This window comes from Loxodonta africana, chromosome 8, assembly GCF_030014295.1.
Source record: "Loxodonta africana isolate mLoxAfr1 chromosome 8, mLoxAfr1.hap2, whole genome shotgun sequence".
NCBI classification, from domain to species: Eukaryota; Metazoa; Chordata; class Mammalia; order Proboscidea; family Elephantidae; genus Loxodonta; species Loxodonta africana.
This window is the reverse complement of record NC_087349.1, coordinates 81,740,309-81,764,684: the sequence shown is the minus strand read 5'-3', so window position 1 is coordinate 81,764,684 and position 24,376 is coordinate 81,740,309.

Below are 24,376 nucleotides of genomic sequence, written 5' to 3'. Positions count from 1 at the left end.
TACCTTTTCATTGTGTATATATTCTCCATGGAGTCCTGTTGGTACAGTGATTAAGCACTCAGCTGCTAACCAAAAGGTCAGCAGTTCGAGCCCACCAGCCACTCCACAGGAGAAAGATGTCGTCATCAGCTTCCTTGAAGATTACAGCCTTGGAAACCCTATGCAGCAGTTCTACTCTGTCATATAGGGAAGGTCTCTATGAGTTGGAATTGACTTAATGGCAGTATGTTTGGTTTTTGGTATACTCCATCAGAAAAGAAAACTGAGCCATGAACTGCTTTTCAAAAGTTTTATTGGGTATTTCTAACACCATGTTGCTTCCTAAGTTGCTTCCTATTATTCAAAATAATAGTCTTTTCTGATCTCAAAAGATTTTCCCAGGATGATATGCTAGTGGCAGAGGTATTTTCAAATATGGAAGCTTCCAAATCTCAGGCTTCAACTTTTTGGTTATCGGTTATTCTCTTCCTGAATTTTAAGGTCCTTGTGGGCAGAAATAGCCTTGTATATGTAAGCTGACATACATTTTGTAGACTCATTGAATCAAGTATTCACTTTTGTCATCCAATAAATAATTTGCAGGCATCTAAGAGTTAAAGCTTCAGCCTTCTGCTTCACCCAGGTTTTTCTTGTGCTTGTGAGAAGCTTCACATGACTTGGCACAAGTACAGAATTTGATTAACTGATCCTTCATAAACTGCTACCCAAAAGGCTAATTCCTTAGTCAAAAAGTAAACAACATGCAAGGTCATCATATTTAAAATCTGAAGCTGAAGTTCATTAAAAACTGTCTTGAGTTAGAAAATCTGCAATTAGCAAGGTAACATTCAGAGTCATCCAGGACACTAATCTTTGCTTAGTCCTGCTGTAGAGATGCGAGGTTTGCTTGCGTCCTTCATCATCCCCACGTGCCACTTGCTTTTTCCTGTCTCTACAGTTTCTCTCACCTGTATGTGCCCAGGTGGGTTTAAATAATGAGGAACCCAGGCTCTGGGAAGAGCTTCCCCAGCAGTGGAAGAAATACTGCCAGACTTGGTTAATTGAAATCATGCATCGAACTAAGTTTCCACTTTGATGCGATCTGACAAAAATGATCATAGGATAAAATTGCTTCTTGCTGATCCCCACCTATCTTACATTTCGACTTGCAGCAAGATTGAAGCAAACTGCTCCAATTTACTGCTCCCGACCTGCTGATAATGGACACTTTGCTGTGCACTCTCCCTTCATTACCGCTCAGGTCAGGGCTGTTAACAGGGACTCTTGCCACTTTTGACAGATAGTCACTACCAAGATGAATGGCGGTAGCCACATGACCACTTAGGACCAGGCCTTCCCTCTTCAACACCTTCAGAATGCTTTTTTTTTTTTTAAATAAAAGAGCACACTTCACTGTTTAACTCTTTATTAACTAGGAGAATCAATAGAAACCAGGCATCTGTGACTCCTTGATTCCTTTACTGTAGAGCTACAACTATTTCAAAGACATCATTCAACAGCATTTGGAAAAGAAACTTTCTAGTGAATCTGCCTGTGTGCATTTTATTCCACTGGGGGGACATTGGGCTATAAATTGAGTTCTTAGGGGAAGGGGAGTTATTAGACCAAAATCTCAGCTGTGCCAAATCTTATGAAGAAGTGGCTACTTTTCTGAGTTAAAATGGGCTTATTTAAGAAAAGTGAAATTATTTCCCAGGGAAAATGGGCTGTTTTTAATTCCGCACAAGACCTTAGTATTCCATCTAGTCAATTGTTCATAAACAACCCCCATAAAGAACTTTTTAACACCAACATTTCTGGATTATTTTACTTATTTTTAGAAAGAGAAAAAAAAAGGATGAGGAAAGAGAGGAATGTATATATCATTCAGTGCTATTTGCTTTGACAGATAGAACACAGTTTAGATATTGTTGTTGCTATTGTGTGCTATTAGTTGATTTTGGCTTATAGTGACCTTATAGGACAGAGTAGAACTGCCCCATAGAGTTTCCTAGTCTGTAATCTTTATGGAAGCAGACTGCCACATCTTTCTCCCATAGAGTAGCTGGTGGGTTTGAACCACCCACCTTTCAGTTTGCAGCTAAGCACTTAACTACTGCACCACCAGGGATTCTTCGAGTTTAGATCACGAGTGCATAATGAATAAGGTTTAAGAATAAACTAACTGGGAATAGACTCTGTATGTTTTATGTTTCTTAAGGCTTATAACCTGATTCTGGATATACTCAGTTCATACAGAATGCTTTAGTTCACATCTAATTCCTGATATACCCACTCATTTTTGCGTTTGACAAGTGGTCAAATATGCTCTCACAACTCTTATTAGATTTACATTGCATTGTCTAATTCACTTTGCCTCATGAAATTAGATGAACTACTAAATAGCATAATCTGTTATCCACCATTAAAATTAATTGATTTTCATGTCATTTTAGAACTAATGAATTGTCTGGAGATAGTCTCATAAACTACATAGCATAGTGGGAGAGCTGTTTTATTTCCCATCATTTCTGGTAAGGTTGAGCTGTGCATTCTATGCCTTTGCTGGCTTTTCTCAGCAGAAATCTCAAAAACGTAATTATTCCAACACAATTATTTTTACTGCCTTACAATCATGATTGCAAATAATATAGCTGTATTCAATAATTACACCTCATGAATGAGAGCTATGTTTATGAAAAAGGTTTTGAAGATGTGGATGATGCTTAGCATTGCTCCTGGAGAGGTTAGTCTGTGGAAGGATATTTCCAGGTAGAGTATCTGCTGCTACCAGGTTAATTTAATTTGAATGGACAATTAAAAACAAAATATTGCCAAATTTTAGCAGTCATAAGAGTAAATACAGGAGACTGCCCAAGAAGGCTGCTTAGTCACACACACCATGTCGTCCCCCTACAGCAAACACCTGAGAAACCAAGTGAAACAGATACAGATGACAATCTGGGAACCCAGAACAGCAAATGGAAAGATGAATAATTAGATCGAACACCGAAGAGAAGGAGAAACTGAATGAAAACAGCGAAAAAGGAGACTTACGGACTGTAGGACCCAGCCTGGTTCATTGTGTCCATCTTGAATCGAAATGAGCAGCATTCCTGGTTGAGGAGCACAGGAAGGCAACTTCATGGAATTCCCAATAGGAGACAGAGATACTGTGTAGACAGATCCGGGGTGAAGCAAGGTGAGCATAACATGAACTGTATCTAAGGTGGGAAAGCACAGGATGACAAGCAAGAGCCCTAGGGATCCAGGTGATCACAAAGCAGGGAGGAAGCCAGAAAACAGGAACAGAACTACTCACCAACAGCAGTCCTTGATCATTTGGGCAGGTGCTGCTGGTGGGGTGGGGGGCCCTTGGAGTGACAGCTAGAGATCCCCACCCATCCAAATTCTGGACAGCCCTCTCTTCCTCACATTTGGTCAGGGCTGGACCTGATCACTGGCTATACTCTGCAGGGAGTGCCCTGGAGACCACACGAGAGTTTGGGGGATCATGGTCCCTCTCTCCTTCCCCCTCACCCTCCCTGTAACACCCTCTTCTTCCCTGCCTGGTTATCTATAGCACGTATTCCCTCACCATTGGACCTGTGACCAGAGGTTTGTGGTTTGTGCCTGCTCTGCCCACCCCTGAGCCACCTCATCTCCTATGCTCCCTGCAATCACTGGCATGCACTCCCAAAGAGATCAAGGAAAACACAGACAAAATTCTAGAAGAATTCAGGAAAACAATACAAAGTGACGAAATAAATACACAATTACAAACCAGACAAAAATGACTGGAAATCTGGAAGATTAACAATAAAATATCAGAAATAGATAACTCCTTGAAGGACATAGAAGTAAAACTGAATCAATGGAGGAAAGAATCAAGAGGACAAATCCCTTGATACTAATTTGTTTGAGGAACAATCAGAAAAAAAAATAAAAAAATGAAGAAAGCCTAAGAGCTATGTGAGACACTATCACGAAGAATAATTTACACGCAATAGGAATTCCAGAAGAGGAGGGGAGAAAAGCACAGAGAGAATTTTTGAAGATTTATTGGCAGAAAACTTCCCTAATATCATGAAAGATGAGAAGGTTTCCATCCAAGAAGCTCAATGAACCACCTACAGGAAAGACCCCAGAAGAAAGTCACCAAGACATATCATAATCAAACTTTCCAAAACCAAAGACAAAGAAAGAATTCTGAGAGCAGCTTGTGAAAAATGAAATATCACCTACAAAGTGGCAACAATAAGACTAAGTGCTGATCTCTCATCAGAAATTGTGTAGGCAAGAAGGCAATGGGATTACATATCTAAAACTCTAAAAGAAAAGAATTGCTAACCAAAAGTCATATATCCAGCAAAATTGTCTTTCAAATACAATGGTGAAAGTAGGACATTCCCAGACAAACATGAATTATTAGAATTTTTAAAAATCAGACCAACCTTACAAGAAATATTAAAGGGAGCCCTTTGGACAGAGGACCAGTGACATCAGACAACAACCTGAGATTAAGATACATGACAACATCAACCAGATACCAACCCAGAGAAAGAATTCTCAAAAATAAGGCAAAGCTAAAAGACTGAAAACAAGGAATCAGAGATGTCAATCTGTAAATGATGACAATGTCAAAACAAAAAGGGAAATAAATTGTTTAGTTATAGAACTTCTATATGGAGAGGAAGTCAAGGTGATATTGAGATATAACAGACTGTTTTAAACTTAAGATAATGGTGAATTTCAGAGAAACCACAAAGAAAATTGATAAATTTACTCAACAAAGTAAAGAAGAAAATCAAAAAGACTCGGTAAACACAAAATCAACAATGAAGGATACAAAAAATAAATAAATAAACAAAAATAATGCAGCCCAGAAAATTAAGCAGAACAAAGAAACTGTTGACAGCCCAAAAAAAAAAAAAAAAGATAACAAAATGGCAGCAGTAAATTGATATCTATAGATAATCACACTGAATGTCATGGTTTAAACGCACCAGTCAAAAGACCGAGAATGGCAAAATGGATTTAAAAAGCATGACCCATCAATATGTCGCCTATGCCAGACACATATTAGACACAAAGACATAAATAGGCTAAAAATCAAAAGATAGAAAAAATATATCAAACAAACAGTAACCAGAAGAGAACAGAGTGGCAATAATAATCTCTAATAAAATAGACTTTAAGTCAAAATCCATTATGAGAGATAAAGTAGGGCATTATATAACAATTAAAGGGTCAATCCACCAAGAGGATGCAACCATAATAAATATTTACACACCCAATGACAGAACTTCAAAATGCATGAAACAAGCTCTAACAGAATTGAAAAGAGAAACAGTTTTACAATAATAGTAGGAGACTTAAAAGCATCACTTTCAATGATGGGCAGAACAACTAGAAAGAAACTCAACAAAGATACTTAAGATCTAAATAACACAATCAACCAACTCGATCTCATAAGCATATACAGAACACACCACTCAACGGCAGCACGGTGCACGTTCTTCTCCAATGCACATGGATCATTCTGCAAAACAGACTATGTTTTAGGCCATGAAGGAAGCCTCAATAAATTAAAAAACATTGAAATAATATAAAGCATCTTCTCTGATCATTACGCTATAAGGCAAGAACAAGGAAAACAAATTAAAGACACGGAAACTGAATAACATCTTACTTAAAAAACTATTGGGTAGTAGAAGAAATCAAAAATGAAATTTAAAAATTCTCAGAAGCAAACGAGAATGAAAACACAACATATCAAAACCTTTGGGACACAACAAAAGCAGTGCTTATAAGAGAATTTATAGCAATAAATGCACACATCAAAAAAGAATAAAGGGACAAAATTAATAGCTTAACTGTACAACTCCAAAAAATAGAAAAGGAGCAGCAAAAAAGTCCACAGTCACCAAAAAGGAAAATAATAAAGATCATAACAGAAATAAATGACTAGAAAACAGAAAAAACAATAGAAAGAATCAACAAGATTAGAAGTTCTTAGGAGAGGATCAATAAAATGGACAAACCACTGGCCAAACTGAAAAAAGGAAAAAAATGAGAAGATGCAAATAAACAAAATAAGAAATGAAATGGGTGACATTATAACAGAACCAATTGAGATAAGAAGAATCATAACAGAATATTATGAAAAACTGTACTGCCACAATTTTGAAAACTTAAAAGCAATGGACAAATTTCTAGAAACACACTACCTACCTAAACTAATACAAATAGAGGTAGAAAATTGGAACAGACCCATAACAAAAGAAGAAATTGAAGATGTAATTTAAAAATAAATAAATAAATAATTAAACTCCCATAAAAAAAAAGCCCTGGCCTCGATGGCTTCACTGGAGAATTCTACCAAACACGTAGAGAAGAGTTGATACCAGTTCTACTCAAACTGCTCCAGAAAAGGAAAGAATACTCCCTAAATCATTCTATGAAGCCAGTATAACCATGATACCAAAGCCTGGCAAAGACACTACTAAAAAAGAAAATTACAAACTGGTATTTCTCATGATATAGACATAAAAGTTCTCAACAAAATTCTAGCCAACAGCATCTGGGGCCTTAAATGCTAACAAGCGGCCATCTAAGATGCATCAATTGGTCTCAACCCACCTGGAGCAAAGGAGAATGAAGAACACCAAGGTCACACGATAACTAAGAGCCCAAGGGACAGAAAGGGCCACGTGAACCAGAGACCTACATCATCCTGAGACCAGAAGAACTAGTTGGTGCCCGGCCACAACTGATGACTGCCCTGACAGGGAGCACAACAGAGAACCCCTGAGGGAGCAGGAGATCAGTGGGATGCATACCCCAAATTCTCATAAAAAGACCATACTTAATGGTCTGACTGAGACTAGAGGAATCCTGGCAGCCATGGTCCCCAAACCTTCTGTTGGCACAGGACAGGAACCATCCCCGAAGACAACTCATCAGACATGAAAGGGACTGGACAGTGGATAGGAGAGAGATGCTGATGAAGAGTGAGCTAATTATATCAGGTGGACACTTGAGACTGTGTTGGCATCTCCTCTCTGGAGGGGGGATGGCAGGATAGAGTGAGTTGGAAGCTGACAAAATTGTCACGAAAGGAGAGACTGGAAGGGCTGACTCATTAGGGGGAGAGCAAGTGGGAGTACGGAGTAAGATGTATATAAACTTAAATGTGACAGACTGACTTGATTTGTAAACGTTCACTTGAAGCTCAATAAAAGTCAATAAAAAAAAATTCTAGCCAACAGAATTCAACAGTATATCAAAAGAATAATAATACATCATGATCACATGGGATTCATACCAGGGATGCAGGATGGTTCAACATTAGAAAATCAATCCTTGTAATTCACCACATGCCTTAGTTATCTAGTGCTGCTATCTGCTATAACAGAAATACCACAAGTAGGTGGCTTTAACAAACAGAAATTAATTTTCTTACGGTTTAGGAGGCTACAGATCCGAATTCAGGGCGCCGGCTCTAGGAGAAGGCTTTCTTTCTCTGTTGGTTCTGGAGGAATGTCATTGTCTGCACTTCTGCTCTTGGTCAGTCTTCATGTGGCTTGGCATCTCTCTTCCCACATCTTTGCTTCTTTCACTTGTTTGTTTAATCTCTTTTATATCTCAAAAGAGATTGACTCAAGACATACCCTACACTAATCCTATCTCATCAGCATAACAAAGACAACCCATTCCTAAAGGGGGTTATAAGCACAGGCATGGTGGTTAGGATTTACAACATGTTTTGGGGGTAGACCGAATTCAATCCATAGCACCACAGAAATAAAACAAAGGAAAAGAATTGCATGATCATCTCAATAGATGCAGAAGAGACATTTGATAAAATCCAACACCCTTTCCTGACAAAACTCTCAGCAAAACAGGAATAGAAGTGAAATTTCTCAGCATAATGAAGGGCATATATGCAAAACTAACAGTCAACATTATTCTCCAAGGAGAGAGATTGAGAGCATTTTCATTGAGAAGGCGAAAGAGACATGGTTGCACTTTATCACCACTCTTATTCAATATTGTACCGGAATCCTAGCTGGAGCAATAAGGCAAGAAATGGAAACAGAGTATTGGGAGAATGTTGTAGCAGTCTTCTTCCACAAAGATTACAGCCTAGGAAACCCCACAGACCAGTCCTACTCTGTCACATAGGCTTGCTGTGAGTCAGAATCAACTTGATGGCACACAACAACAAACATTATTATCCTCATCTTACAGACAGGGAAACCGGGGGTTAGAGAGAATAAGCAACTTGCCCAATTTCATATAATTAATAAAGGAGTTGGGATTCGAATTAAGGCAGTCTTATTCCAAAGTCAAACTCCTAACTATTGTGCTCTGCTACCTCTTTAAAGCTTTTGTAAAATCTCTGTATCACATGGCATGTATGGCGTGAGGTAATTAATTGTTTACAATTCTTATCCTCTTAATGTTTATTTAAAAAGATTGTTTCACTTGAAAAGAACTGGACTGTTCAAGAGGAAAAGTTTTTTGCTTCTAAAAAATATCTTCCAGTATGGATAAAATTGGTCTGTATTTGTCAGTGTTCTCCTGAGAAACAGACCAATTGGATCTATGTATCTCTATCAACTCTATCTCTACTTCTGCTTCTACGCTTCTCTCTCTCTTTCTCCAGAGATTTATCTTAAGGGATTGTCTCACACTACCATGGGGACTGACAAGTTCAAATCTGTAGGTCAGGTGACAGGCTGGACACTGCTGGAGGATAGCTATGTTTTGAGGAGGAAGAATCCTTCTCTTTCAGAAACCTTAGTTTTTACTTTTCAGGCCTTCAGCTAAATGGACAAGGCCCTCCCACATTACCAAGGATAGTCTCCTTTACTTGGAGTCAACTGATTGTAATGGTAATCACATCAACAAAACACCTTCACAGCAAATATCTAGTGTTTGGCCAAACAACTGAGAACCATAGTCTAATCAAGTTGACACATAAAATTAACCATCACAGGCTCTACATAAATTTTAACAAACAAAGCTATGTAAGTAATGGCATTTGCTTCCATGAACAACATTAAAAGTAGGCAGGACATTGATAGGTGAATCAAAAGATGGGTCAAAGGGATCTCTGGCTGAGTGAAGGGACCATGTGTCTGGTTTTCTGAGAACATTCTGGTTTTTGCCAATGGTCCTATCATATTATTCAGAGAACCCCTTTTATGCTCAATATTGTCCCAGTTTGGATGATAAATTATAGGGTTACCTTAATTTTAAGGGAGAGGTTATCCTGCTGATTAATAAACTCACATCTAATACCCCTCTACCAAACTCACAGAGTTGAACAAAGCTGCTACTTGAATGAGATATAAATATTTCAAAGATGGATGCTGGGGCATCAAAAAGAGATGAACCTTCTATATCTGACCCTTTACTTGCCTATTTCTGTTTCTCTTTTCAGTTGGTCACTGTGATGGTCTTTTGATGTGTCAATTTGGCTATGCTATAGTCCCCAATTGTTCAATCAAACACTAATCTAGGTGTTGATGTGAAGGTATTTTGTAGATGTGATTAAAGTCCATATCCATTGCCACTAAGTAAGATAGATTACCCCAGATAATGTGGGTGGGCCTGATGCAATTCGTTGAAATGCCTTAAAAGCAGAGCTGAGGCTTCTCTCCAGAAGAAGAAATTCTGTCTCTAGAAAGTAGCTTCAGCCTGTGCCTGAGTGTTCCAGCTTGCCCTTCCTGACGACCTGCTGTATGGCTATCAGACTTGTCTAGCCAGACCCCACAATCATGTAAGCCAATTTTTTGCAATAAATCTCTTAATATATATTTTCTACTGGTTACACTTCTCTTGTTGAACACTGATTGATACAGTCATGCATGCCTGTTAATTTTCAAAGATTAAAGGTAAAGAATATTTGTATAATATCAAACGAGAAAGCAGGTCAAACTAAGTTAGAGAAGTTGGTGCATTGTCATGGATTCAATCTATTCCACTGCTGTCGAGTCAGTTCCGACTCATAGTGACCCTATAGGACAGAGCAGAACTGCCCCATAGAGTTTCCAAGGAGCACCTAGTGGATTCGAACTGCTGACCTTTTGGTTAGCAGCTGTAGCACTTTAGCACTATGCCACCAGGGTTTCCATGGATTGAATAGTGTCCCCCAAAATATGTCAACTTTGCTAGGCCAGGGTTCCCAGTATTGTGAGGCTGTCTTCCATTTTGTGATCTGATGTAATTTTCCCATGTGTTGTAGATCCTAAACTCTACCTGTGGTTACTGACACAAGATTAGGTTTTGTCAAAGAGGATTAGGGTGCCATGCAACATAGCCCTGATTCAATGTAAGGGGAGTTTCCCTGGGGTGTGGCCTGCATCATCTTTTATCTTACAAGAAAAAAAAATAGAAGCAAGCAGACAGAGGAGACCTCATTACCATCAAGCAAGAAGAGCCAGAAGCAGCATGTCCTTTGGAGCCAGGGTTCCACACTTAGAAGCTCCTAGACCAGGCGAAGACTGATGACAAGGACCTTCCCCCAGAGCCGACAGAGAGAGGAAGCCTTCCCATGGAGCTGGCACTCTGAATTCGAACTTCCAGCCTTCTAGACTGTAAATAAATTTGTTTGTTAAAGCCACCCAGTGGTGGTAGTTCTATTATACCATCACGAGATAACTAAGACAGGCATCATTTGATGTACTCATGGAAAATATAAAACTACTGCCTGGAAGAATGGAAAGATGATCTTTGCATAAATGGGATAAAGTTCTCCAAGAGAGAGTTGCTAAAATGGATTGCATTTTATCTGAAACCTGTCTGCATACATGTGGGGGGCTTATCATGTGCACACAGATACTGCACCTCTCAGGCAATTTTCAATAAACTGAAAGGAAAGAATGCCGTGGCACTGGGTGATTTGACCCCTGCATTGTCGGCACTGTAATGAGAAGTCAGGCAGCCTGCCGTTCACAGGAGAGTAGCCATGCTTCCTACACAGTGCATGCATTTAAAACGGCCACGGATCTCCACCTATGGCTGCTGAGTTGGCCCTGGAGAGGTTGGTTTACTCTGTTCTTTGTCTTATTACGTTAGAGGCATTACTATTTAAACTTTCGAGTTATCTTTCAATCTTTTAGTTAGAAACTCTCTAGTTAAAATTAAAATTTTTTTTAATTTTAGTTTTTAAAAATTCATCGATTTCCTTTCTACTGAACTGAAACTACTATGATAATACTTTTCCAAAAGAAGTCCAGGTTGAGAAGTTCTCTGTGTAATACCAGACTAAGCCTGTTGCCATCGAGCTGATTCAGGGACTGACTCAGAGTGACTCATCGTGTTAATTTCATAACAATATTCTAGGCTCGTTTTTATACTGTAGCTCAGGGCTTCTCATGCTTGGCACTATCGACATTTTGGACTGGATAATTCTTTGCTGTGGGGACTGTCCTGTGCATTGCAGGATGTTTACCAGCATCCTGTCTTTTTCTCACTAGATGCCAGTGGCAGCCCCCTCCCCCCTTGCCCCCAATTCGCAAAAATCGAAAACACCTCTAGACATTTCCAAATATCCCCTGGTGGGCAAAAAAAACTGTCCCTGGTTGAGAATCACTGTTCTGGTTCCTCAAGATCCAAGATTTGGTGATCAAATAACCTATTGCTACAAATCAGAGCATCTGAGGCTGTATCTTCACATAGTTAGGGAAAGCCATTATTTTTTTCTGTATGTGTGCGTGTATACTTACATGCTTGTGCGTGTGTGATGTAAGACACAGCATAGTTATTCAAATCAGTTTAAAGGGACCCAAAGCACTAATTTTCTCTTCTTTGAGAAAGAAAAATTTGAGCTACCTGACCTCCTTTTTGTGCACTAGATTACTATATAACTACGTAGATCACGATATCGGAAATGCACATATCAGTATTTTACTAATAAAACTTTCTTCATTTTGACTTAATTACAACTGAGCTGAGTATGGAGTGAGTACAAGTCGATCTTTCAGGCTTATGTAATAGAGAAAGCCGCCGCCATGAAGCTTGTGTTCTCACTTTGTGATAGAGGAGGGATGTATTGAACTTTCATTTTCATTGTAATTGCTTCTGAAATAGATAAAGAATTAAGTAGGGGTCATCAGACAGTCTGACAGAGGTCCAGTGTTCTAGATCACTCCACAGGCCTTTACAGGGATGGAACTATTTCAGTGAGGGTCCATCCACACTGTTCATGAATTCGTGATGGTGACAGGCTCCCCGTCCTCTGCCTTTGGCCCAATCCCAATCTCTTTGTACTTTAGGTTTTGTCACAAAGGAGACTCCAGACATTCAGTCTCTGTTTTAGCCTTTTAAAACGTGTGCTTTAAACATTGTTTAGGAAATGCCCTTAAGTTTTTCTTATTCCATTCTGAATTATATGTTACATGAGTACAGGAAATAGTATCTTTTTCATCCCTCTGAAGTTGGGACTGAATAACACACACCTTCCACAATTGACTACGTGGGAGCACGGTCACTGGGAAGCTACGGTCAGAATCAGCAGAGGTTACTGATATATTGTTTGCTTGTGCAAGGAAAGCATAGTGTAACACACTGGACACCAGGAACATGCCTGCATGGCACAGCTGCTTCCTCTGAAGAACCTACAGAAACAAGAAGTACTTCTCTATATACCCTGAGCTTGACTGAAGGAGTACAGTACATGACTTTCCAGACTCTCCAGGGCTTCCAGGCAGTGGTTAACAAAATTCCAGTAAATCCTTGATATCTACCACAATGCCTAGATTGGAGATTAGACTGGCCTGTGTTGGGCTGGCTTCTTCCATTACACCGAGCACAGCTGACCCGCTGCATACAACCTTACTCGACATATACCCCAGGGAGCTCCTGAGGGAATCAGTCAGGTAACAGAGAATGCCTTGAGGTAGGCTAAGTCAACACTGAAACATTTCTGCCCCACTCAGTCATCAGCAAAGCTGATTATGGTTCCCCCATGGCCCCATACTGTGAACTAGTTACATAGAAGAATGCAAAGGGTCAAGTTTTTCTTTAACTCACCCAGTTATCTAAAGTAACCATGACGCTAAGCATGAATCCATAGGGAAATGAAGCTATAGATTAATAAAATTACACATACACACACATATACCTGCCACCTATTGTTTTGTCATTTTAGAGCCTCAGAAAGAGTCCCGTGTTAACAACTCCCTATAAAAACATCTATCTTTACGAACTCCAGCATTCAAAGCCAAGAAATCTGTGACCTCCAAATTTCTTTAGCAACAGTTTTATGCTCTGAATGGCCACAGTACATTGGAAACAAGGAAATCTCAATCCCTTACACTCCCCTATACCAGAGGACTCACAGGAGAGGGGAGCCATGAGAAATGACCCTGGCGGGTGAATGAGCTATGTTGAGGTGGAGGCAGCTCATTTTTCTGTTCTGCAGTGAGGAAGGCAGAAAAGAGGGGTGAGTTTTTGTGAGTTTGGGAATCACTCATGTTGCTTTTTGTCAGTTCTATTCTGTCTTATAGGGTCGGTATGAGTCAGAAATGACTCAATGGCAATGAGTTTGGTTTTTTGTTTTTGTTTTTGAGAGGCACTAACCTAGAAGCAATATTGGGAGGTAAAATGCCTCAAAACATCTTTCAACTAAATCCCCCATGATTTAACAAGAAACAACCAGGTGCTCGTGGAGACCCAGTGGTTGAAGACTTAAGAGGATTTCCTATTCTTTATATATAGGAGAAATCCTCTCCATGATTCTTGTAGGAAACAAGTTCTTAGATTAACCTGGTGAGGAATTCCTTTCTAAACTCTAGGTGTTGGAGATACAGCAGTGAACAAAACAGACCAAATCTCTACTGTCATGGAGCTTATGTTCTAGTAGGAGGATAATAAGATCCAACATTTTGAGCTCTTACTATGGGTCAGATATAGTTTTAAGCCTTATATTATCTCAGTCTTCACCACAACCCTCTAATGTAAGTACTATTATCGTTCCCATTTATCAGGTACAGAAACTGAGGCTCAGAGAGTTGAATACCTTGCCCAGGCACCTTAGCTCCTGAACTGGCAGCTTTTTTTCTCTTATCCTCTTTCAGATAAGAGGATGAATGTAACAGCAGGAGAAATTGTGATGGCAAGGCCAAATTGTTCACTGTTACTTTGGAGACTTTGACACCATTGTTGAAATGTCTAAATGCAGTTCTTTAATGTGGTTGTGCCCCTCTCATCTGTTAATTTGTCATACTGTAGTGGTTTATGTGTTTCTATGATGCTGGAAGCTATGTTGCCAGTCTTTCAAATACCAGCAGAGTTACCCATGGTGAACAGGTTTCAGCAGAGCTTACAGACTAAAACAGAATAAGAAGAAAGGCCTGGCAGTCTACTTCTGAAAATTAGCCTGTGAAAACCCTATGGATCACAACAGAATATTGTTTGATATAGGCTGAAAGATGAGCTCCTTAGGTCGGAAGCACTCAAAATACACTGTGGCTGCCACAATGGACTCAAGCATACCAACGATCATGAAGATGGTGCAGGACCAGGCAACATTTCATTCTGTTGTGCATGAGGTCACCATGAATCAGAGTTGATGCAACGGCAACTAAAAACAACACAAATGTAGCAGTAAAGACGGACAATTTTCACATGGGCTCTGCCTGTATGCGTGGGGCCAAGGTGTAGAACCAGCTTCCTTGTTCGATCCTGTATGCTTCCTGATCCAGGCCAAAGTGCGCTCACTCTGCTTATGTAAGCTCCTTCCTGTGAAACTCTTTACCAGGGAATTTAATCTGCTCATTGAGTGTCCAGGGAGCCAAGCTTTTGTTCCTGAAGCTCAGTCTCTCTCCAGAACTTCCTCCATCAGAGAACCTGTTTGTCAGGAAGAAGGAGCATGGCAGCACATAAACTTTAATGTCATGAAGCTCACAATGGCAAGAGTCCAGGGGTGAACATTCTGGGGCTAAACAATGAAGAGCTGCAGTGACAAGATGACGGAAATAGATGCACATGTGCAAAAAAGAACCCCTTCCAACATATGTACATACACTTACCCATTTCATACCCAATAATAACAGTAAAAATGGCCACACACAGTCAAATATGTAAGTGTGCAGTGAGAACAAAGGCAGCTATAAATATTCCAAGGAGCCGATTAAAAAAAAAAAAAAGATGGAGAAGGGGGAAAAAAGAAAATCCAGGTGTGGTTAGTCCTCCAATGTAATGGGCTCCATAAAAGCTTTTATTGTTAAGGGAGTTACTTTACTAAGAGCTGTATGAAGAAAGCTGAATGAATGTGAAAAATTGCATGCAATAACCTAGGACGAAAGATGATTATCAACCTCTAACTCCTGTATTTTGGAGCAAGTCAGTGCTGCTATTAGAAGATGGCCATTGTAGTTCAAGAAAAGCTTGTTTTGTACTTTTCTCCCCCTTCTGGGTAAACAGAAAGTCAATATAAGCTTCTCCTCCGGGCTAGTCCATTTATTTAAAGAATTATTTTAAAGGTGTAATTCAATCTTACAGCCTTTCCAAAAGTCTAACTCCTGTGAACTTTTCTGGCAGAGTTCTATACACACAACTTGGATAAACCAAGAATTGAGTTATTTCCAGCATGTATTGCTTCTCTCCCCATCTGCCCTCCACCCTCCCCACTCCATTCTTTTGCCATCTGTTTGTTTTGTCCTTGGCTATTGACAGGATAGTGGGTGACATTTAAGGGAGTTGACCCATCTGCACTTCAGCCATTCAATGGTTAGCCAACTAGAATTGTAAAAAATGGAAATCTGAAAAAAAACATTTTTTTTTTTGGACAACATTATTCTCTTGGGTCATTAGTATGGTTTTCCTGCATTCTCAGTTTGAAGGACCCTGCTCTGTCCTTTTCTGGGCAGATGGAGGCAGTAGTGAAATCTTCTGAAAAATTAGTCTAACGAGGGGGGAATGTGGCAATTTGTTTAAGAGACGATATTATTGAGCGGATTTTGATGACTGATGTTTCTGAAATTTTATTTTATGCTATTAATATATTCTAGGATACAAAAAATAAAAAACAAAAACCCAAATCAGTTGCTGCCCAGTCAATTTCAACTCATAGCAACCCCATGTATGTCAGAGTAGAGCTGCACCCCATAGGATTTTCAAGGTTGTGACCTTTTGAAAGCAGATGCCTAGGCTTTCTTCCAAGGTGCCTCCGTGTGGGTTTGAACCACCAACCTTTCTGGTAGTACCCAGGAGCTTAACTGTTTGGCCACCGAGAGATCTATATTCTAGGATAATAGCTGTTTTATTACTGCTTTGAGTTTACTCTGATGGGGAGGGGGCTATCAAAGTTTCAGTTCCATTTGTACAGCATATAATAATCGATGTAAACTCTTTGGAAGGTCCAAATGAAATCAAGACTAAATTAATTTGATTACATATTAGGCATTCATTTACAAAACATCTCGTAAATATTTTTAAAATATTTAGAGTATGTGGCAACTTCGCTTTCATAGACTATGTAATCAGCAAATTAAATATTAGTAAGTGGGGCCTTGACTTACATTTGAGATGGTAGCTGGCTTTTCCTTCCCACTTGGAACATTCTAGAACTCCCAGCACTCATATGGGCCTGGGCAAGTGAGGGACTCTGAAGTTAAAAACTCATTAGCTTCATGGGAAGTCCACTTTGACTTTTTCCCTTGTGTTGCATGAACTTAGGATAAAGGTAAAAATATGGAATTTATAATATACCTTACTGTGTGGTTAAAAGTATGTGAGAGGAGATCCACTGATAAAGATTATTCCTGTTATTGATCTCTTTTTGAAACAAGCGCATAGTAGTGAATGGAGTCATATATAAATACAGCCGATAAGATTCTCTTTACTGCAAGTACTAAGTCAGTTTACTGGGAAAGAGGTAAAAGAGGGAGGAGAGCAGCAAGCCACTCTGACTGATAAATGAGATTTACTGGAAAGATAACTCCTCTGTTCCTCTCTCTTTCTTAGAATTTAGGAGGGAGGAAGTAACTTGAGTGAGTATTGTGAGCATCCTTGCATATATTTTGAAGGTAAAACCAATAGGATTTGCTAATGGATTGGATATATGGCATGAGAGAAAAAGAGGAGCCAAAAATAACTCATAAACTTTTGGCCTGACAAAGGATATGAAGAGGCACTTCACCAGAGAAACATTCAGGCAGCTAACGGGAAATATTCATGATCATTAGCCATTAGAGAAAAGCAAATCAAAACTACAATAAGATATCATCTCACCCCAACAAGGCTAGCATTAATCCAAAAAACACAAAATAATAAAATGTTGGAGAGCTTATGGAAAGACTGGAACACTTATACACTACTGGTAGGAATGTAAAATGGTACAACCACTTTGGAAATCAATCTGGCACTTCCTTAAAAAGCTAGAAATAGAAGTACCATATGATCCAGCAATCCCACTCCTTGGAATATAATCTAGAGAAATAAGAACAGTGACATGAATAGATATACACACACCCACATTCACTGCAGCACTATCCACAATAGCAAAAAGGTGGAAACAACCTAGGTGCCAATCAACAGCCGTATGGATAAACAAATTATGGTATATTCACACAATAGAATACCACGCAATGATAAAGAACAACAATGAACCTGTGAAACACCTCGTAACATAGATGAATCTGGAAGGCTAAGTGAAATTAGCCAGTCGCAAAAGGACAAATATTGTTTAAGACCACTATTATAAGAGCTCAAGAAAAGGTTTAAACACAAAAGAAAACATTCTTCGCTGGTTACAAGGGTGGGGAGAGAGGTATTCACTAGATAGTAGACAAGAATTATCTTACGTGAAGGGAAGGACAACACACAATACAGGGAAAGTCAGCACAACTGGACTAAAGCAAAAGCTAAGAAGTTTCCTGAATACAACCAAACACTCCAAGGTACAGGGTAGCAGGGGTGGGGGCCTGGGGACTATCATTTCAGGGGACAGTTAGGTCAATTGGCATAACAAAAATTATTAAGAAAATATTCTGCATCCCACTTTGATGAGTGGTGTCTGGGGTCTTAAAAGCTAGCCAGTGGCCATCTAAGACGCATCAATTGGTCCCAGCCCACCTGGAGCAAAGGAGAATGAAGAACACCAAAAACAAAGGAAAATATTAGCCCAAGAAACAAAAAGGGCCACATAAACCAGAGATTCCATCAGCCTGAGACTGGAAGAACTAGATGGTGCCCAGCTACCACCAATGATGGCCCTGACAAGGAACACAACAGAGAGTCCCTGATGGAGCAGAAGAAAAGTGGGGTGCAAACCTCAAATTCTAGTAAGACTAGACTTAATGATCTGGCTGAGACTGGAGGAACCCCAGAAGACATGGACTCTGGACTCTCTGTTACCCAAAACTAAAACCATTCCAGAAGCCAACTCTTCAGACAAAGCTTAGACTGGACTATAAGACATAAAATGATACCTGTGGAGGCTATGCTTCTTAGTTCAAGTAGATACACAAGACTATATGGGCAGCTCTTGTCTGGAGGTGAGATGAGAAGGCAGGAAGGGACAGGAACTGATTGAAGTGAGGTAGGAAACGCCTGAATGGCGAGTGAGGCGGGAAACCACTGGATGGCAGCTGGGCCCCAGTCACCACGGCCTCGGTGCGACTAGATGACATAGGCATCATTACAGGACCTGTCCACCAATCCTGATGGACCACACCCCTGAACATGCCCTGAAGAAATGCCCACCCCTATTGTTTCCTCCCGGTATATAAAGCCCTGTGCCTGCCTATCAGGAAGCCGTCTTGGCAGCTCAGGTCCTGGTGAGCTCTTTTGCTTGACCAACCAAATAAAGTTTTTCTTCTTTGGCTTTCCACTGACTAGTGCTTCAGTGTTGCACCAAGCGAGACCTGGAGGTCCGGTATCAAATGGACTTGGGAAATCCGGGGTGGAAAGAAGGAGTGTGCTGACATATTATAGGGTAGCAACTAAGGTCACCTAACAATGTGTGTATAAATTTTTGTATGAAGAACTAACTTGAGCTGTAAACTTTCACTTATAGCACAATAAAAAAGAAAGAAAGAAAGAAAAATTGGCCTGAGCAGCTGGAAAGATGGAGTTGCTATTTACTGAGAGGAAAAGGTAGGAGAGTATGACCTGGGGTGAGGAGGAGGTGGAGGAGGAGTCAGTTTTGGACATTAAATTTCATCTCCAAAGGGGCATATCAAGTAGGCAGTTGTAGGCAAAATCTGGAGTTCAGCAGGAGAGGTCAGGAAAAATGGTATGATGGAAAAGGCTTAACAACTTGGTGCTCTGAAACATCTCTAGTTTATAATGTTTGCCACTTTCTTTGGCATAAATACTCTCAGCATGGTTAAGTTCAAGCTACCAATGAGAAATCACTGTCACTGAATACAGAGCTGGAAAGAAATGTGTTCTTGTGGGACCATGGGAGCTGGTTTAGGCCTATCGCTGGGAACAGAGAAATTTGGGAGTCATCAGCATATAAATGGTATTCAAAGCCATGGGTCTGCATGATGTTATTTAGGGAGTGAGTATAGATACAGAAAAATTCAAAGACTGAGCCCAGGCACTGCAATCGTATTAAGAGTCAGGAAGATGATGAGGAACCAAAAAAGGAGACTAAGAAAGGACTTAAAAAGAGTGGTCACCTGTTAAAAGCTACTGATGGGTCAAGTAAGATGAGGACTTAAAATAGGCCACTGGGTTTGGCAATAACCTTGTAACTTTGACAAGAGCCATTTCAGTGGAGTGGAGGGAACAAAAGCCTGAGATATCTCAGAACCACCCTTACCCGCTTCTCAAAATAACACCTGGAGGCAGGGGTGGCTTGGCAGCTGAACCCTGTATTAAAACCTTTAAAATGTACTTTGGGCCTTGGAATTAGGGTAAATTTCAGAATCACATGATGTCAGGAGTGAAAAAAATCTGATAGAGCTCTTGGCTGAAAACACTGCGAGGATCAAAGAGGCAGGGCTAGTCCATTCAATAATTTGAAAAGTTATTTTAAAATCTATACAAGCCTCTGGTCTTTGAAATTGTCTATTGTTTCATGAGACTCTGAATAAAAATTGGGGCCTTTGATTGGGTTCACTGACCATCACCTAATTTCTTTAACATTGCAGAGACTGTACAAGAGTTTGGGTATAAGAATTTTCTTCTCAGAGCCCAAATCTGTGTTTCTAACTCCTGGTTTACTCAGTGTTTTCTCTTTCTGATCTCATTCTTCCACACTGTTTAGTATAGGAACTGTGAGGAATAACTAGGGTACATATCATTTACACATGAATATTATCAGTGTTTCTCTGTTTTTAGATTATCCAGTCTTATTTTAGGGGTTGTGGTTGCTGGGTGCGATCGAGTTGATTTTCACTCATAGTGACCCCATGTGACAGAGTAGAACTGCCCTATAGTTTTCTAGACTGTAATCAAAACCCTAGTGATGTAGTGGTTAAGAGCTATGGCTGCTAGCCAAAAGGTTGGCAGTTCCAATCCACCAGGTGCTCCTTGGAAACTCTATAAAGCAGTTCTACTCTGTCCTATAGGGTCACAGTGAGTCAGAATCGACTCGTTGGCAATGGGTTTGATTGGGCTTTTAATCTTTATGGGAGCATATCGTCCACATACGACCAGTGTATCGCCCCCATATGGCCAGCAGAACTCAAAGGTTGGTGGTTTGAGCCCACCTAGTTGTTTCATGGGAGCATATCGCCAGGTCTTTCTTCCATGAAACAACTGAGTGGGTTTGAACCACCAACCTTTCAGTTAGCAGCCAAATGCTTAACCATTGTGCTACCAGGGCTCCTTGTTTTAGGGGCAGAACTAACTTATTTTTCTTAGCACAATTCTGGGCTATTCCTCACTTGATCATTAAATCATTCATCCATTCATTCAAAATCAGGTAAAGAAGAGTGGTTGTGGGGGGGAGGGCAGAGAGGAAAAAGTTTTCCCAAGGGATGATCAGTAGGTAAAAAGATAAGGAGACATCATAGAACATACCATGCTCTAAAAACTACCCAGTTAGGTAAGGCTGGATCTTGCAGGTGTGGGGTTGGTGAACTGCTGAACTATAAAGGTAGGCTTTATATGTGATGCTGAGGAGGTTGGGTTTTCTCCTGGAAGCCCAAAGGATTTTAAACTCAAAAGACTATTGTGATCTGATTTGTGTTAAGACAAGTGGCAGAAAGGCCAAGTTAGAAGAAGCAATACATGATGATGCTAAAACAACAGCAATGTGAATGGGCAGGTAGAGACAGATTTGAGAAATACTGGAGAAAAAAAAATGACTGGACTTGATGAACAACAGAGTGTAACTTGTAAGAAAAAGGAGAAAAAGGAGGTCAGCAACTATTACCTATTGGAAATTCCACTAGACTTTGACTTGTGATACAACTTGAGGTTCTACAAGCTCAAGCTCAGTCAACCTCGTTCCCTTATCTTCCCAGCCAGGGAAGCCCCACTTCCCTTTGGCCACTGTGATGGTTAAGCTTTTGTGTCAACCTGGCTAGGCCATAGTTCTCAGCGGTCTGCCAGTTATGATGTAGTCTGGAAGTCATATGATATTGTGATCATTTCCATGATGAGATTTGATATAATGTAATTACCTCCATGATGGAATCTGCTGTGAGTAGCCAATCAGGTGAAAGGAAGTTTCATTGGGTGTGTGGCTTGCATTGAATATAAGTGGATATTGTGGCAAGGCTCAGAGGCTTTTGCTCACTCTGGATCCTACAGCTGGCTCCTGTTCATTTGACCTCTAGTTCTTAGGACTTGAGCTAGTAGTTTACCTGTGATCTTACTTACCTGCTTACCTGTCGATCTTGGGATTTGTTGATCTTCAAAGCCTATGAGCAAGAGCTTTGCTCTCTGACCTGCTGATCTTGGGTTCACCAGCCCCTGTGGCTACGTGAATCAGGAGAAGACTCTGTCCTGACCCATGGACTTGGGATGTTCCAGCCTCTACAACTGTGTGAGCCATTTCCTTGATATAAATCCCTCTCTCTAAATTTATACTTTTTACTGGTGCTGCTTCTCTAGAGAACCCAGCCTAAGACAGCCACCACCCAGTCCCTACCTGTGGTCAGATACAACTGCATTCTATAACCTCAGTCTGTGATGTTTTCTCTGTTGGGTCTTGGGCACAACCATCTAGCTTCTGCTCAAATATCATTGTCCACGCAGGCATTTTGCCTTGATCATGCCTGAGATCGTGCTTCCAATATTAAAAGCCCATGCCTTTTTCCCCTTCAGTGTGCCTTGCACTATCCTTTATCCCGTGTTCTGAATATTTGTTCCATTGCTCCTTTCTAGTAGCTAATTACCTTCTCAGACCTCTGTAGGGACCTTCTCAGACCTCTGTAGGGACCTTCTCAGACCTCTGTAGGGACCTTCTCACTCCTCTTGGTTCCTCCACACCCCTCTAAGCTCTTCTTTTGGTTCTTATATTTGGCAGACTCTGACTGCCACCCTGCACCCAAGCCCATTCCCTTGTTACAGGTACCTGGTTGAGGCTCACCTGTTTCTGACTACAGCATCTCAACCAGAAGTCTTCAAACACTTCAAAATCCATAAAGACAATAAACAGCCTATGGATTATTTTTGCTAATAAAATTATAAACACCCTCTCCTCATTTATTGACATGGTTAGGTTCCAAAGATAGTATGCGAAAATAGAGTGACCATATCAGATCACAAAATGGAAGATGACGACATCATTACCCAGCTGCCAAACTATGGAGAATCATGGCCCAGCCAAGCTGACAGATAACCTTAACCATCACAGCCAGTGTTACTCTTCCCTCACACCTCAGCATTCATTACTGCCAGATGTACATTGTTAATGAGTAAAATAATTTGATGATAGATTTTTTACTATTGCCGTAAATGCGAAATGTCAGATAACAAGACAGTCGATAAATGAGGAAAAGGAGTATTTATCCTTGTAAGTCAGCATTGGTTAATTAAATGACTTTTTTTTTTCCCCTGAATTTTATTGTTTCAATGAAGTCTGAAATCATGGTATTCCAAAGGCAGGGGGTTAAATAGGCCTTTGGTTAATTAAAATACGGGGAGAAATGAATAGGTTAAACATTGAGTGCTATCTATTCCAACTTTTTACCTTGAGATAGTTGTAGATTTGTATGCAGCTGTAAGAAACCACACAGGATTATCCCATGTACCCTTTACCCAGTTTCCCCCAATGATAACACTTTGCAATGCTGTAGTACAATATCATGACCAGGATATTGCTATTAGTCATCAAGATACAGAAGAGTCCCATCACCACAAAGATCCCTCGTGCTGTTCTTTGATAACTACACTCACTTGCCTCCTCCCCACACCCTCTCCTTAATCCCTGACAACCACTAATTTGTTTTCCATTTCCGTTTCTCATCTCACAAACATTATATAAATGGAACCATATAGTATGTAACCTTTGAGGATTGGCTTTTTTCACTAAGCATAATTTTCTGGGGATTCATTCAGATTGTTGCATGTAACAATATTCAGTCCTCTTTAGTGCTAAGTAGTATTCCATGGTATGTTTGTACCAGAGTTTACTCAACCATTTGCCCACTGAAGGTCAGTCCTTCAAGGGTTCTTGGCAAACAAGGGAAATTAAATCAGGCAACATACACTGAAGTAACTCTGAGATCTCAAGAGCGTATCCTCAAGATCGTGCTGTTTTTTATTTGTTTGTTTTTGTTTTTTAGTTATTGCTGCAAGAAGGAGCCTTTTCTGTTTCACCTTCTACTGGATCATGAAATGAAATTTCAGTCCTGGGTCTTTGGATCGCAGGCTCCATCCAGTTGGAGGCATATAAAAAAAAAGGTATTTGTAGACACAGCCTTTGCCACTAAGGGGCTAAGAACAATTTAAACGTGTGTCAGAATGAAATTAACATTCAGATGAATAAAGATGGAATGCAAAACCTTTGAGTTTGGCAGTTATTTCCCTTTTATTTCTTAAAATAAAGGTAATGGAATGTAGCTGTTCTGTTTTTTTTTTTTTTTTTTTTTTAAATATCAGGAAGAACCTTATGTTCGGAAACTGTTGCAGGAAATTCAACTGTCCCAGAAGCTGAGCATGATGGCTAAGCACGGCAGAAACTCAGGAAGGTGGAGGTTTTCTCTCTGCCCTGCCTCTGCCCCTCACAATGAGTCAGCGGAGGCCAGTGCCCCTGGGGACGGCTGGACCCTCTGGGGACTCTGCAGCCCAGGGCACTCATTCCCACCTCTTCCCTCAGGCACTGTGTACATTGGAAGCAGCTAAGGAAAAGAAAATAAAGTCAAGGCAAAGACTACACCTTTCCCTTCTCTCTCTCTCTGACCCTCTGTCGGACTCAGGCACTTGAGGGACAGTGTGCCCACCTTTTGGGAGAGAATTTAGAATTAAATAATTACAT